The sequence below is a fragment of the Oncorhynchus kisutch genome, linkage group LG16 (assembly GCF_002021735.2).
Source record: "Oncorhynchus kisutch isolate 150728-3 linkage group LG16, Okis_V2, whole genome shotgun sequence".
Lineage (NCBI taxonomy): Eukaryota > Metazoa > Chordata > Actinopteri > Salmoniformes > Salmonidae > Oncorhynchus > Oncorhynchus kisutch.
Genome location: NC_034189.2, coordinates 52217555 through 52230817, shown reverse-complemented (window position 1 = coordinate 52230817; position 13263 = coordinate 52217555).

The following is a 13263-nucleotide window of genomic DNA, read 5'->3' as shown; positions in this document are numbered from 1 at the left end:
GCCATGTCAATGTGGATGGGGGCGTGCTCTCTGCTGTCTCCTGAAGTTCACGATCAGCTCCTTTGTTTTGTTGACGTTGAGGGGGAGGTTATTTTCCTGGCAACACTCCACCAATGCCCTCACCCCCTCCCTGTAGGCTGTCTCGTTGTTGTTGGTAATCAGGCCTACGATTGTTGTGTTTTCTGCAAACTTGATGATTGAGTTGGAGACGTGCGTGCCTATGCAGTCATGGGTGAACAAGGAGTACAGGAGGGGGCTAAGCACGCACCCTGGTGGGCCCCCGTGTTGAGGATCACCGTAGCGGAGGTGTTGTTGCCTACCTTCACCACCGGGGACCGCCCCGTCAGGAAGTCCAGGACCTAGTTGCACAGGGCGGGATTCAGACATAGGTCACCAAGCTTAGTGATGAGCTTGGAGTGCAATATGGTGTTAAAGGCTGCAGCTGTATTAGATGAACAGCATTCTTACATAGGTATTCCTCTTGTCGAGATGGGATAGGGCAGTGTGCAGTGCGATTGCGTCATCCGTGGATCTATTGGGACGGTATGCAAATTGTAGTGGGTAAAGGGTGTTGGGTAAGGTGGAGGTGATATGATCCTTATCTAGCCTCTCTAAGCAGGTCATGATGACAGAAGTGAGTGTCGTGGGGCGACATTAATTTAGTTCAGTTACCTTCACGTTCTTGGTTACGTGAACAATGGTGGACATCTTGAAGCAAGTCAGGACAACAGACTGGTATAGGGAGAGACTGAATAGGTCCTTAAACACTCCAGCCAGCTGGTTAGGGTTAGGTTAAAGGGCTACGATTTAGGGAAGGGTTAGATAACATGCTAAGTAGTTGCAAAGTAGCTAAAAAGTAATAAGTAGTTGCTAAAATGTTCAACTTGTCCGTGATGAGATGCAAACACAACCTTTGAGTTGCTAGATGTCTGCGTTAACCATGCTCCTTTCCTTTTTGCCTTAAGTAACCTACTGTCATACCAAACGTAACATATCATACTCATTTGAGTGTTCCGGATTTACTTAGGCCAATGTCGTGGTGCTACGGATTTTAGGCTGTTCCTTTTCTTGTTCTAGGAACATTCCATTTTAGTTTGCAGGAAGGTTTTTGAAAAGTTCCCCTAAAACCTTTCCTGGGAGGTTTTATTAATGTTGTTCTCTAAATGTTGTGAATGTTTTGAATAAAATTGTTATTTGGAGGTTTTTGAGTAACTTCCTTATAACTTTCACTGAATGTTTGACGAAGACTTTTAATAAAACGGCTATCTTAGGTTAACTGTTTTGAACTACAAGCACAGATAGGACACATGGAAATCATTTGCTTAGTCATTCATTTTTTATTGTGACAGAGCATCAGTGAGTTTGAAACCTATGATCTTCTGTTCTCTATCCATGGAATTAGTCCAGTGTGCCACCAGGATGGCACTTCCATGCTGTTTATTTATTTAACTCATACAAAGCTGTTCATTTTAGTTTATTCAAACAGACCCCATCCCAAAGGAAATAAGCACTCATTAAGATCAGGTGAGGACAATTACTGAGCGCAGCCAACACACCTTAACATACCTAACAAGAGAGGATAGAGAGAGTTTTGTTGTTGCTGAGAACAGAATGTATATGTTTAAAAAAAACGTTCTTAGAACCTTATTAAAGTTTTCAGAAATTCCCACAGAAGAACATTGTTTCTTAATGTTCTATGAACATTCTAACAACATTACTTTATATAGAACCATAAGGAAACCTGTAGGAAACATTATACTGAAATTCCCACAGAAACGGTTGTTTCTTAATGTTCTTGGAACAATTTGAGAAGATGACTTTAAGAAGAACCATGAATAAACTTGTAGGAAGTTACACTGAAGTACTGAATTCCTACAGAAGACCATTGTTTCTTAACCTTCTCTGAACTATGAGAACATTCCCAATGTCAAACCAATTAGAAACGATTCCTAGAACATTCCCAATGTCAAATCAATTAGAAACTAGAACATTCCCAATGTCAAACCAATTGGAAACCATTCCTAGAACATTACCAATGTCAAACAACTTGGAACAATTCCTAGAACATTCCCAATGTCAAACCAATTGGAAACCATTCCTAGAACATTACCAATGTCAAACAACTTGGAACAATTCCTAGAACATTCCCAATGTCAAACCAATTGGAAACCATTCCTAGAACATTACCAATGTCAAACCAATTAGAAACCATTCCTAGAACATTCCCAATGTCAAACCAATTAGAAACCATTCCTAGAACATTCCCAATGTCAAACCAATTAGAAACGATTCCTAGAACATTCCCAATGTCAAACCAATTGGAAACCATTCCTAGAACATTACCAATGTCAAACCACTTGGAACCATTCCTAGAACATTCCCAATGTCAAACCAATTGGAAACCATTCCTAGAACATTACCAATGTCAAACCAATTAGAAACCATTCCTAGAACATTCCCAATGTCAAACCAATTGGAAACCATTCCTAGAACATTCCCAATGTCAAACCAATTAGAAACCATTCCTAGAACATTACCAATGTCAAACCAATTAGAAACCATTCCTAGAACATTCCCAATGTCAAACCAATTGGAAACCATTCCTAGAACATTACCAATGTCAAACCACTTGGAACCATTCCTAGAACATTCCCAATGTCAAACCAATTGGAAACCATTCCTAGAACATTACCAATGTCAAACCAATTAGAAACCATTCCTAGAACATTCCCAATGTCAAACCAATTGGAAACCATTCCTAGAACATTCCCAATGTCAAACCAATTAGAAACCATTCCTAGAACATTCCCAATGTCAAACCAATTAGAAACCATTCCTAGAACATTCCCAATGTCAAACCAATTGGAAACCATTCCTAGAACATTCCCAATGTCAAACCAATTGGAAACCATTCCTAGAACATTCCCAATGTCAAACCAATTGGAAACCATTCCTAGAACATTACCAATGTCAAACCACTTGGAACCATTCCTAGAACATTACCAATGTTAAACCACTTGGAACCATTCCTAGAACATTACCAATGTCAAACCACTTGGAACCATTCCTAGAACATTACCAATGTCAAACCACTTGGAACCATTCCTAGAATATTCCCAAAATTGTAACCATGTTAGAACTTTTAGGAAACATTCTGTTAAAGTAATGATATGCCAAGAAAACAACTTTTTTCTAACCATAGGACAACTACGCACTCACCATGCTCTAAGAAACATATGGTTCTCAGAACGTTATGTGCTAGCTGGGATGTGACCCATACAAAAAATGATTAAAAAGTAATCATATTTTAATGAAATTTTGCTGAAATGTTCAATGGGATTGTGCTGCTTTACTAATAGGTGCTACTAGCTGTTGTGCAGTGTGAAGTCAGTGTAAAGCACTGCACACAAAGCTCTATGTTATTCAATGTTACACAGGACCCTCTGTATACGCTGCCAGTAGTCATAATCCTCTATGTGTGAATGTAACTGTAATTGCAAGTGGGTGTCAAAAGGACAATTTAATGCTTTACCTAGACAAACAGTATCCAGTATTCCCACTATATGATGCATATGTATATATCATGACTGCTGGGCAGCCACCCTATGGCTTCGAGAAACAGTAGGGTGACAATAAGAGAGAGCGAGGGGAAGGTTAAATCTAGAGGTTAGACAAAACAATGATAACACTTCCTATGGACCACCACTAACCTATGGACCACCACTAGCCTATGGACCACCACTAGCCTATGGACCACCACTAGCCTATTGACCACCACTAGCCTATTGACCACCACTAGCCTATTGACCACCACTAGCCTATTGTACACCACTAGCCTATTGACCACCTCTTGCCTATGGACCACCACTAGCCTATGGACCACCACTAGCCTATGGACCACCACTAGCCTATTGACCGCCACTAGCCTATGGACCACCACTAGCCTATGGACCACCACTAGCCTATTGACCGCCACTAGCCTATTGACCACCACTAGCCTATTGACCACCACTAGCCTATTGACCACCACTAGCCTATTATACACCACTAGCCTATTGACCACCACTAGCCTATTGACCACCACTAGCCTATTGTACACCACTAGCCTATGGACCACCACTAGCCTATGGACCACCACTAGCCTATGGACCACCACTAGCCTATTGACCACCACTAGCCTATTGTACACCACTAGCCTATGGACCACCACTAGCCTATGGACCACCACTAGCCTATGGACCACCACTAGCCTATTGACCACCACTAGCCTATTGACCACCACTAGCCTATTGTACACCACTAGCCTATTGACCACCTCTTGCCTATGGACCACCACTAGCCTATGGACCACCACTAGCCTATGGACCACCACTAGCCTATTGACCGCCACTAGCCTATGGACCACCACTAGCCTATGGACCGCCACTAGCCTATTGACCGCCACTAGCCTATTGACCACCACTAGCCTATTGACCACCACTAGCCTATTGACCACCACTAGCCTATTATACACCACTAGCCTATTGACCACCACTAGCCTATTGACCACCACTAGCCTATTGTACACCACTAGCCTATGGACCACCACTAGCCTATGGACCACCACTAGCCTATGGACCACCACTAGCCTATGGACCACCACTAGCCTATTGACCACCACTAGCCTATTGACCACCACTAGCCTATTGTACACCACTAGCCTATGGACCACCACTAGCCTATGGACCACCACTAGCCTATGGACCACCACTAGCCTATTTTATTTTTTTATTTTTTTATTTCACCTTTATTTAACCAGGTAGGCTAGTTGAGAACAAGTTCTCATTTGCAACTGGCCAAGATAAAGCATAGCAGTGTGAGCATACAACAAAGAGTTACACATGGAGTAAACAATTAACAAGTCAATAACACAGTAGAAAACGAAGGGGGGGTCTATATACAATGTGTGCAAAAGGCATGAGGAGGTAGGCAAATAATTACAATTTTGCAGATTAACACTGGAGTGATAAAAGATCAGATGGTCATGTACAGGTAGAGATATTGGTGTGCAGAAGAGCAGAAAAGTAAATAAATAAAAACAGTACGGGGATGAGGTAGGTGAAAAGGGTGGGCTATTTACCAATAGACTATGTACAGCTGCAGCGATCGGTTAGCTGCTCAGATAGCTGATGTTTGAAGTTGGTGAGGGAGATGAAAGTCTCCAACTTCAGCGATTTTTGCAATTCGTTCCAGTCACAGGCAGCAGAGTACTGGAACGAAAGGCGGCCAAATGAGGTGTTGGCTTTAGGGATGATCAGTGAGATACACCTGCTGGAGCGCGTGCTACGGATGGGTGTTGCCATCGTGACCAGTGAGCTGAGATAAGGCGGAGCTTTACCTAGCATAGACTTGTAGATGACCTGGAGCCAGTGGGTCTGGCGACGAATATGTAGCGAGGGCCAGCCGACTAGAGCATACAAGTCGCAGTGGTGGGTAGTATAAGGTGCTTTAGTGACAAAACGGATGGCACTGTGATAGACTGCATCCAGTTTGCTGAGTAGAGTGTTGGAAGCCATTTTGTAGATGACATCGCCGAAGTCGAGGATCGGTAGGATAGTCAGTTTTACTAGGGTAAGCTTGGCGGCTTGAGTGAAGGAGGCTTTGTTGCGGAATAGAAAGCCGACTCTTGATTTGATTTTCGATTGGAGATGTTTGATATGAGTCTGGAAGGAGAGTTTGCAGTCTAGCCAGACACCTAGGTACTTATAGACGTCCACATATTCTAGGTCGGAACCATCCAGGGTGGTGATGCTAGTCGGGCATGCAGGTGCAGGCAGCGACCGGTTGAAAAGCATGCATTTGGTTTTACTAGCGTTTAAGAGCAGTTGGAGGCCACGGAAGGAGTGTTGTATGGCATTGAAGCTTGTTTGGAGGTTAGATAGCACAGTGTCCAAAGACGGGCCGAAAGTATATAGAATGGTGTCGTCTGCGTAGAGGTGGATCAGGGAATCGCCCGCAGCAAGAGCAACATCATTGATATACACAGAGAAAAGAGTCGGCCCGAGAATTGAACCCTGTGGCACCCCCATAGAGACTGCCAGAGGACCGGACAGCATGCCCTCCGATTTGACACACTGAACTCTGTCTGCAAAGTAATTGGTGAACCAGGCAAGGCAGTCATCCGAAAAACCGAGGCTACTGAGTCTGCCGATAAGAATATGGTGATTGACAGAGTCGAAAGCCTTGGCGAGGTCGATGAAGACGGCTGCACAGTACTGTCTTTTATCGATGGCGGTTATGATGTCGTTTAGTACCTTGAGTGTGGCTGAGGTGCACCCATGACCGGCTCGGAAACCAGATTGCACAGCGGAGAAGGTACGGTGGGATTCGAGATGGTCAGTGACCTGTTTGTTGACTTGGCTTTCGAAGACCTTAGATAGGCAGGGCAGGATGGATATAGGTCTGTAACAGTTTGGGTCCAGGGTGTCTCCCCCTTTGAAGAGGGGGATGACTGCGGCAGCTTTCCAATCCTTGGGGATCTCAGACGAGATGAAAGAGAGGTTGAACAGGCTGGTAATAGGGGTTGCGACAATGGTGGCAGATAGTTTCAGAAATAGAGGGTCCAGATTGTCAGGCCCAGCTGATTTGTACGGGTCCAGGTTTTGCAGCTCTTTCAGAACATCTGCTATCTGGATTTGGGTAAAGGAGAACCTGGAGAGGCTTGGGCGAGGAGCTGCGGGGGGGGCGGAGCTGTTGGCCGAGGTTGAAGTAGCCAGGCGGAAGGCATGGCCAGCCGTTGAGAAATGCTTATTGAAGTTTTCGATAATCATGGATTTATCAGTGGTGACCGTGTTACCTAGCCTCAGTGCAGTGGGCAGCTGGGAGGAGGTGCTCTTGTTCTCCATGGACTTCACAGTGTCCCAGAACTTTTTGGAGTTGGAGCTACAGGATGCAAACTTCTGCCTGAAGAAGCTGGCCTTAGCTTTCCTGACTGACTGCGTGTATTGGTTCCGGACTTCCCTGACCACCACTAGCCTATTGACCACCACTAGCCTATTGTACACCACTAGCCTATGCTATTTAAATGACATATCCTCCATAACTTTATCACTGAATAAACCGTTCCATTTAAATGTCATCAAACTGGACACCAGTAAGCCTACTGTATTGAAGCACATCAGGTATAATCTGTCAGATATCCACTCTGGTTTTAGACATGGAGGATATCCTCCCTCCTGTGTTGTTGTGTACATGTACGTGCTGAGGACCACACCCTGGTAGCTTTGCTGTTCCTCTCCCAGGGATAATAAGCTCTGGTTACACACCGCTGCCAAGAGCACATACAACCGAGCTAGCTCTCCCTAGGCTGGAATCCAACACCCCTAACACCCTTCTGAAGGGGGCTCAAGGGTAAAACCTCCCTTCGGTGCCAGAGGCAACGTAATAAGGCAATGCCTCAATTTCATGTTTTGCAAATGGGGTTGGATTTATTTATATGCTTGTATACTGCTGGACCAGTGTGCGTGTGTGTGTGTGGATACATGTGTGTGTGTGCACATAAACATGTTTGTGTGTGTGTGTGCATGTGTGTGCGTACGTGCATGTGTTTGCACATAAACATGTTTATGTGCGTGTGTACCCACATGAAAAAAATACTACAGTAAACTATGGTATAAATACTATAGTATTTACTGAAGTGTTTTTGCAGACATTACTGTAGTATTCACTAACGTATTTTAGTTTTATTATCTTTGACATAGAATTGGGGGCTTCGGGAAATCAATTGAAGAAATACTAAAAGAGCTAATTCTCCATAACCTGTAGGTAGATAGGTAGGACTGTTGTCTGAACAGATAGTTCAGAGCTTCTGCTTTTTTAAATAAACTGTAGGGAACACAATATTTGGTCTATACTTGGCATGTAGGTTTCTCACTTATGACTGGCACAAATTGGGATATGGGGGTGGGGAATGGGCAGGGTATATGCTAATTAAATACTGTAGTATTTATTATAGTTTAAAAAAATGTTGTGTTTTTGATGACATTACTGTAGTATTTACTAGTGTTTTTTAGCATTTTTTAGCGGATAATAATGTAGTGTTTACTATAGTATTCTACAGTATACTACAACAGTACTATAGATGATCAAGAGATACTACTGTATGTAGTACAGTATTCTACAGTATACTACATTTTACTATAGAATTCTATATTAAGTACTATAGTATTCTATAGTAAACTGTAGTATTTTTTCATGTGGGTATGTGTGTGTGGATGTGTTTGCACATGTGAGTGTGTTTGTTTGTGTGTTCCATTAATCACTGGCTCTCAGGCAGCCATGGACTCATGCTCCATTAACGATAATTCCCCTGCTCTGCCACAGTAAATGACCTCAGATCGTCATGACTGGAAAATAAAGGAGTGTATTGTGCCCCAAAAGCACAAAACGAGATTTATTTTGAGCTTTTTCAATAGCCATAGTGTGTGCATATTAGCTACAGACCAATAGTCAGCTGGCCATACTGTCTGATTAGGAGATTAGTTCGTAATATTATTTAATGTATTTCAGAATAGATCGTACACAGAGAAACCATAAAGGGATTGTTCTCAAATTAACTTCAATCCAGTTGTATAGCACCTTGGCAGTTGATTTGTGACTGTGTATTGCAACGACGCCTTTCAGGGTAGTTTATAAAATCTGTAATTTAGTCATTTAGGGTACTAGCCCTTTAAAACCATATCTAAGCTGATTTGAAGTGGTTATATAACAGAACAAGGTGATTGAGTGAGAGATGCTTCTGATACATATCTTATCAGGATACAGAGAGAGCCCCTCTGTGGTGTGTGTGTGCAGTGTGTCAGTGTACCTGCCTCCTGTCGCTGAAGCAGTGGCCTCAGATTATAGTAATAGATGTCAGACAGTGGCAGCTGTCAGCTACACAACACCGTTTCGCTCTCCCTCGCCTCCCCTGGACCATTCTCTCCCCTGCTCCATTCTGCTCCTCCACACTGCAGAGAGAGACAGAGACTCACACCCTGTCCTCAATAAAGTACCACGGTATGAGTCATAATACCCATAAAACCTAGCAGTCAAACAGGGAAATTGTTCCAATCGTTTTTCCACCATTAATTTAGAAACACTTAAAATAACGGCTACATTTCGAGTTGGGTTACCCTGGGGTGACATTTTGATAACTGTGTAAATCGCTCTCGGACAAGTTGACTTTTATCAATATATTCGGCTGTATTTACCCCCAACCAATAAAATGCTAATTGTCTACTAATGTGGCTATTATAAAGAACTACAAATGCCATGATGACCTGAACTAGACTGCAGAATCAAGGCAAAGGTAAAAATCTCTGGATTAACTTTCTAATGTTATTTAAATGTAGTAATTCATAAATTGGCTACACTTCTTTAAATGTACCTGTTGGCAAAGGTGCCAGCTAGAGATGACGTGCAGGAGCTTGCAGGGATTTGTAGTCTTGCATGATGTCTACACTAATTAGCATTTTTCGACTCTGATAGTAAATAGAGACGAATATACTGATAAAAGTCACCTGTCCGAGAGAGATTTACATTGTTATCAGAATGTCACGCCAGGGTAAGCCTACGCGAAACACAGCCCTTATTTTAAATGTTTCTGAAAAGGAATAGTGGAAAAACAATTGGAGCCATTTCCATGTCTGACCGCTAGGTTTTATGGGTATTATGACACCTCCACAGTGATCTATGGACTATTTACTAACTGTGGACCATTCAATAATGTAGCAATTTTAGGAGAAATCCTATCCACTCTCTAAAACCCTATTCGAACCAGATTAGTTTAACTGGGAAGTCAGGTAATGTAATTATGTGCACGAGCACAAAACACCACATTCGTAATTTTAGTCCCGTTCGAATCTGCCATGTCAATAATTTTCACATGGTGGAAGTAATAATTCCAGCCAGAATAATTTTGTTTTTGGCAAACTCTAAGGTCCTCTGATAATACTTATCCTGTGCAGTAATCGATAACTCGCCAGATATGTCCATTTAATGTCTGCATACAGTTTATGGTTCTTATGGAGACTTTCTCTGAACTGAAAGCCAATATTTCAGGCTATCCATAGACAAGTTGAACTATCTTCACAGCTAGAACAGTCGCCAGGCTTCTGTCTTAACAGTTTGGTATTCATTTTTTATTGTGGAAAAATACATGATGGGGTAATAATTACATAACAAACGTTCTATAGTAATAGAAGTCGAGACAGTAGTTTAGGAAACTCTCCAATTACAGGAAGAGGGAGGTTAAAACAGTTTATTTAATGGAGGGGGTACTATCGTTGTGGAACCGGGCTTCCTCCAGACCATGAGCCAGGTGCCCCGATTTGGCTGACGGCCAAGTCGTAGGTAGGTTAAGCACATGGAGTAATGAGTAGGATTCTGTGTTTTGTTTTGATAAACACTTTATCTGCATTCAAATGAAAACTAGTTTGAAAATTCAAACATACAGTACCAGTCAAAAATTTGGACACACCTACTCATTCCAGGGATTTGATTTATTTATTCTATTTTCTACATTGTAGAATAATAGTGAAGACATCAAAACTAAGAAATAACACATATGGAATCCTGTAGTAACCAAAAAAATGTGAAATAAATCTAAATATATTATATATTTGAGATTCTTCAAATTAGCCACCCTTTGCCTTGATGACAGCTTTGCACACTCTTGGCATTCTCTCAACCAGCTTCATGAGGTAGTCACCTGGAATGCATGTCAATTAACAGGTGTGCCTTGTTAAAAGTTAATTTGTTGAATTTCTTTCCTTCTTAATGCATTTGAGCCAATCAGTTGTGCTGTGACAAGGTAGGGGTGGTATATAAAACATAGCCCTATTTTGTAAAAGACCAAATCCATATTATGGCAAGAACAGCACAAATAAGCAAGACAAAAAGGTCAGTAAACCTGGAACATTTCAAGAAATTTGAAAGTTTCTTCAAGTGCAGCCGCAAAAACCATCAAGCACTATGATGAAACTGACTCTCATGAGGACCACACAGGAAAGGAAGACTCAGAGTTACCTCTGTTGCAGAGGAAACGTTCATTAGAGTTAACTGCACCTTAGATTTTTATTTATTTTATTTTACCTTTATTTAACCAGGTAGGCCAGTTGAGAACAAGTTCTCATTTACAACTGCAACCTGGCCAAGATAAAGCAAAGCAGTGTGACACAAACAACACAGAGTTACACATGGGATAAACAAACAGAGTCAATAACACAATAGAAAAATCTATATACAGTGTGTGCGGATGTAGTAAGATTAGGGAAGTAAGGAAATAAATAAGCCAGATTGCAGCACAAATTAATGCTTCACAGAGTTCAAGTAACAGACATATCTCAACATCAACTGTTCAGAGGAGACTGCGTAAAATCAGGCTTTCATGGTCAAATTGCTGCAAAGAAACTACTACTAAAGGACACCAATAAGGCGAAGAGACTTGCTTGGGCCAAGAAACATGAGCAATGGACATTAGACAGGTGGAAATCTGTTCTTTGGTCTGAGTCCAAATTTGAGATTTTTGGGTCCAACCGACGTGTCTTTGTGAGACACAGAGTAGATGAACGGTTGATCTCCACATGTGTGGTTCCCACCCTGAAGCATGGAGGAGGAGGTGTGATGGTGTGGGGATGCTTTATAGGTGACACTGTTGTGATTTATTTAGAATTCAAGGCACACTTAACCAGCATGACTACCACAGCATTCTGTAGCGATACGCCATCCCATCTGGTTTGTGCTTAGTGGGACTATCATTTGTTTCTCAACAGGACAATGACCCAACACACCTCCAGGCTGTGTAAGGGCTATTTGACCAAGAAGGAGAGTGATGGAGTGCTGCATCAGATGACCTGGCCTCCACAATCACTCAACGTCAACACAATTGAGATGGTTTGGGATGAGTTGGACCGCAGAGTGAAGGAAAAGCAGCCAACAAGTGCTTAGCATATATGGGAACTCCTTCAAGACTGTTGGAAAAGCATTCCAGGTGAAGCTGGTTGAGAGAATGCCAAGAGTGTGCAAAGCTGCTGTCATCAAGGCAAAGGGTGGCTACTTTGAAGAATCTCAAATATAAAATATATTATGATTTGTTTCACAAATTTTTGGTTAAGGTTAAAAAGCAATCAATTCAGGCTAGGCGTTGTAAAAGCATGCAAAGATCAGTGAAAATTCAGTTAAATAAGAAAGCTAAAGTCCACCCTATGACATGTATAGGTTGGAGGGTGTGTGTGCATGTGCAGAGTGTGTGTGTGTACACGAAAAGTGTGTGTGATTCCCCATGGCCGTAATCACCTGGATTTCTAAGTCGTGGAGTGTGTCTGGCAGCAGTGAATTGTAACAGGGTCAGGCGAAATGTCAAATCAGTTATGCTAACTTACCCAGCAGCACCGGCGGCATTGGCTTTTAAATACCACTTACCTCAAGGTCGGCAGTAATAAAGCCAAAGTCAAAGTAATTCCTATTCCCAAACCAGAATCATTGGCATGGACCCAACCATGTCCACCCAAGGCTCAGACTATAGCAATACTGAGAGGACCAAATTGCATCGTTGGTAAAGCAGTCCCGCTATAATGTAATAGGTTAGATGTTATCCTAAAGGGAATCATTAAATCCACCTGTACTTTACTGTCTTAACATACACACCACAGGAGACAATTCTACTGTGTCTGGGACAGATGGGGAGGCAGAGATATGTATTATCACTTATTACTATGCAATAAAGCAATGATTATGTAGGCGACAGTCATTGCTGCATTTTACACAAACATGGCTTAACAAATAGGCCTCCACAAACAGGCTTCCACAAACAGGCTTCTACAAACAGGCTTCTACAAACAGGCCTGGACAAACAGGCCTCCACAAACAGGCCTCCACAAACAGGCCTCCACAAACAGGCCTCCACAAACAGGCCTCCACAAACAGGCCTCCACAAACAGGCCTCCACAAACAGGCCTCCATAAACAGGCCTCCATAAACAGGCCTTCATGAGTGTGAAGGATTAAGGATTAATTTGAAAGACTTTGATGCTAGATTTAGTCAGGTTAATTAATCCAACGCACCAAATATTTTCAGGCCAATGGGTTTCATGAGTTCCTCTTTATAACGTTGTTATCAGTAGAGTACCATGCTGATTGGCGCCAGCAGCCACTACCTCCCTGGCAGGCAGCTCTGATCACCCAGAATCCAAGGGGGCATGGTAATCATGCAAACACTCAGCAGTGCAATTTGACAAGAAGAAAC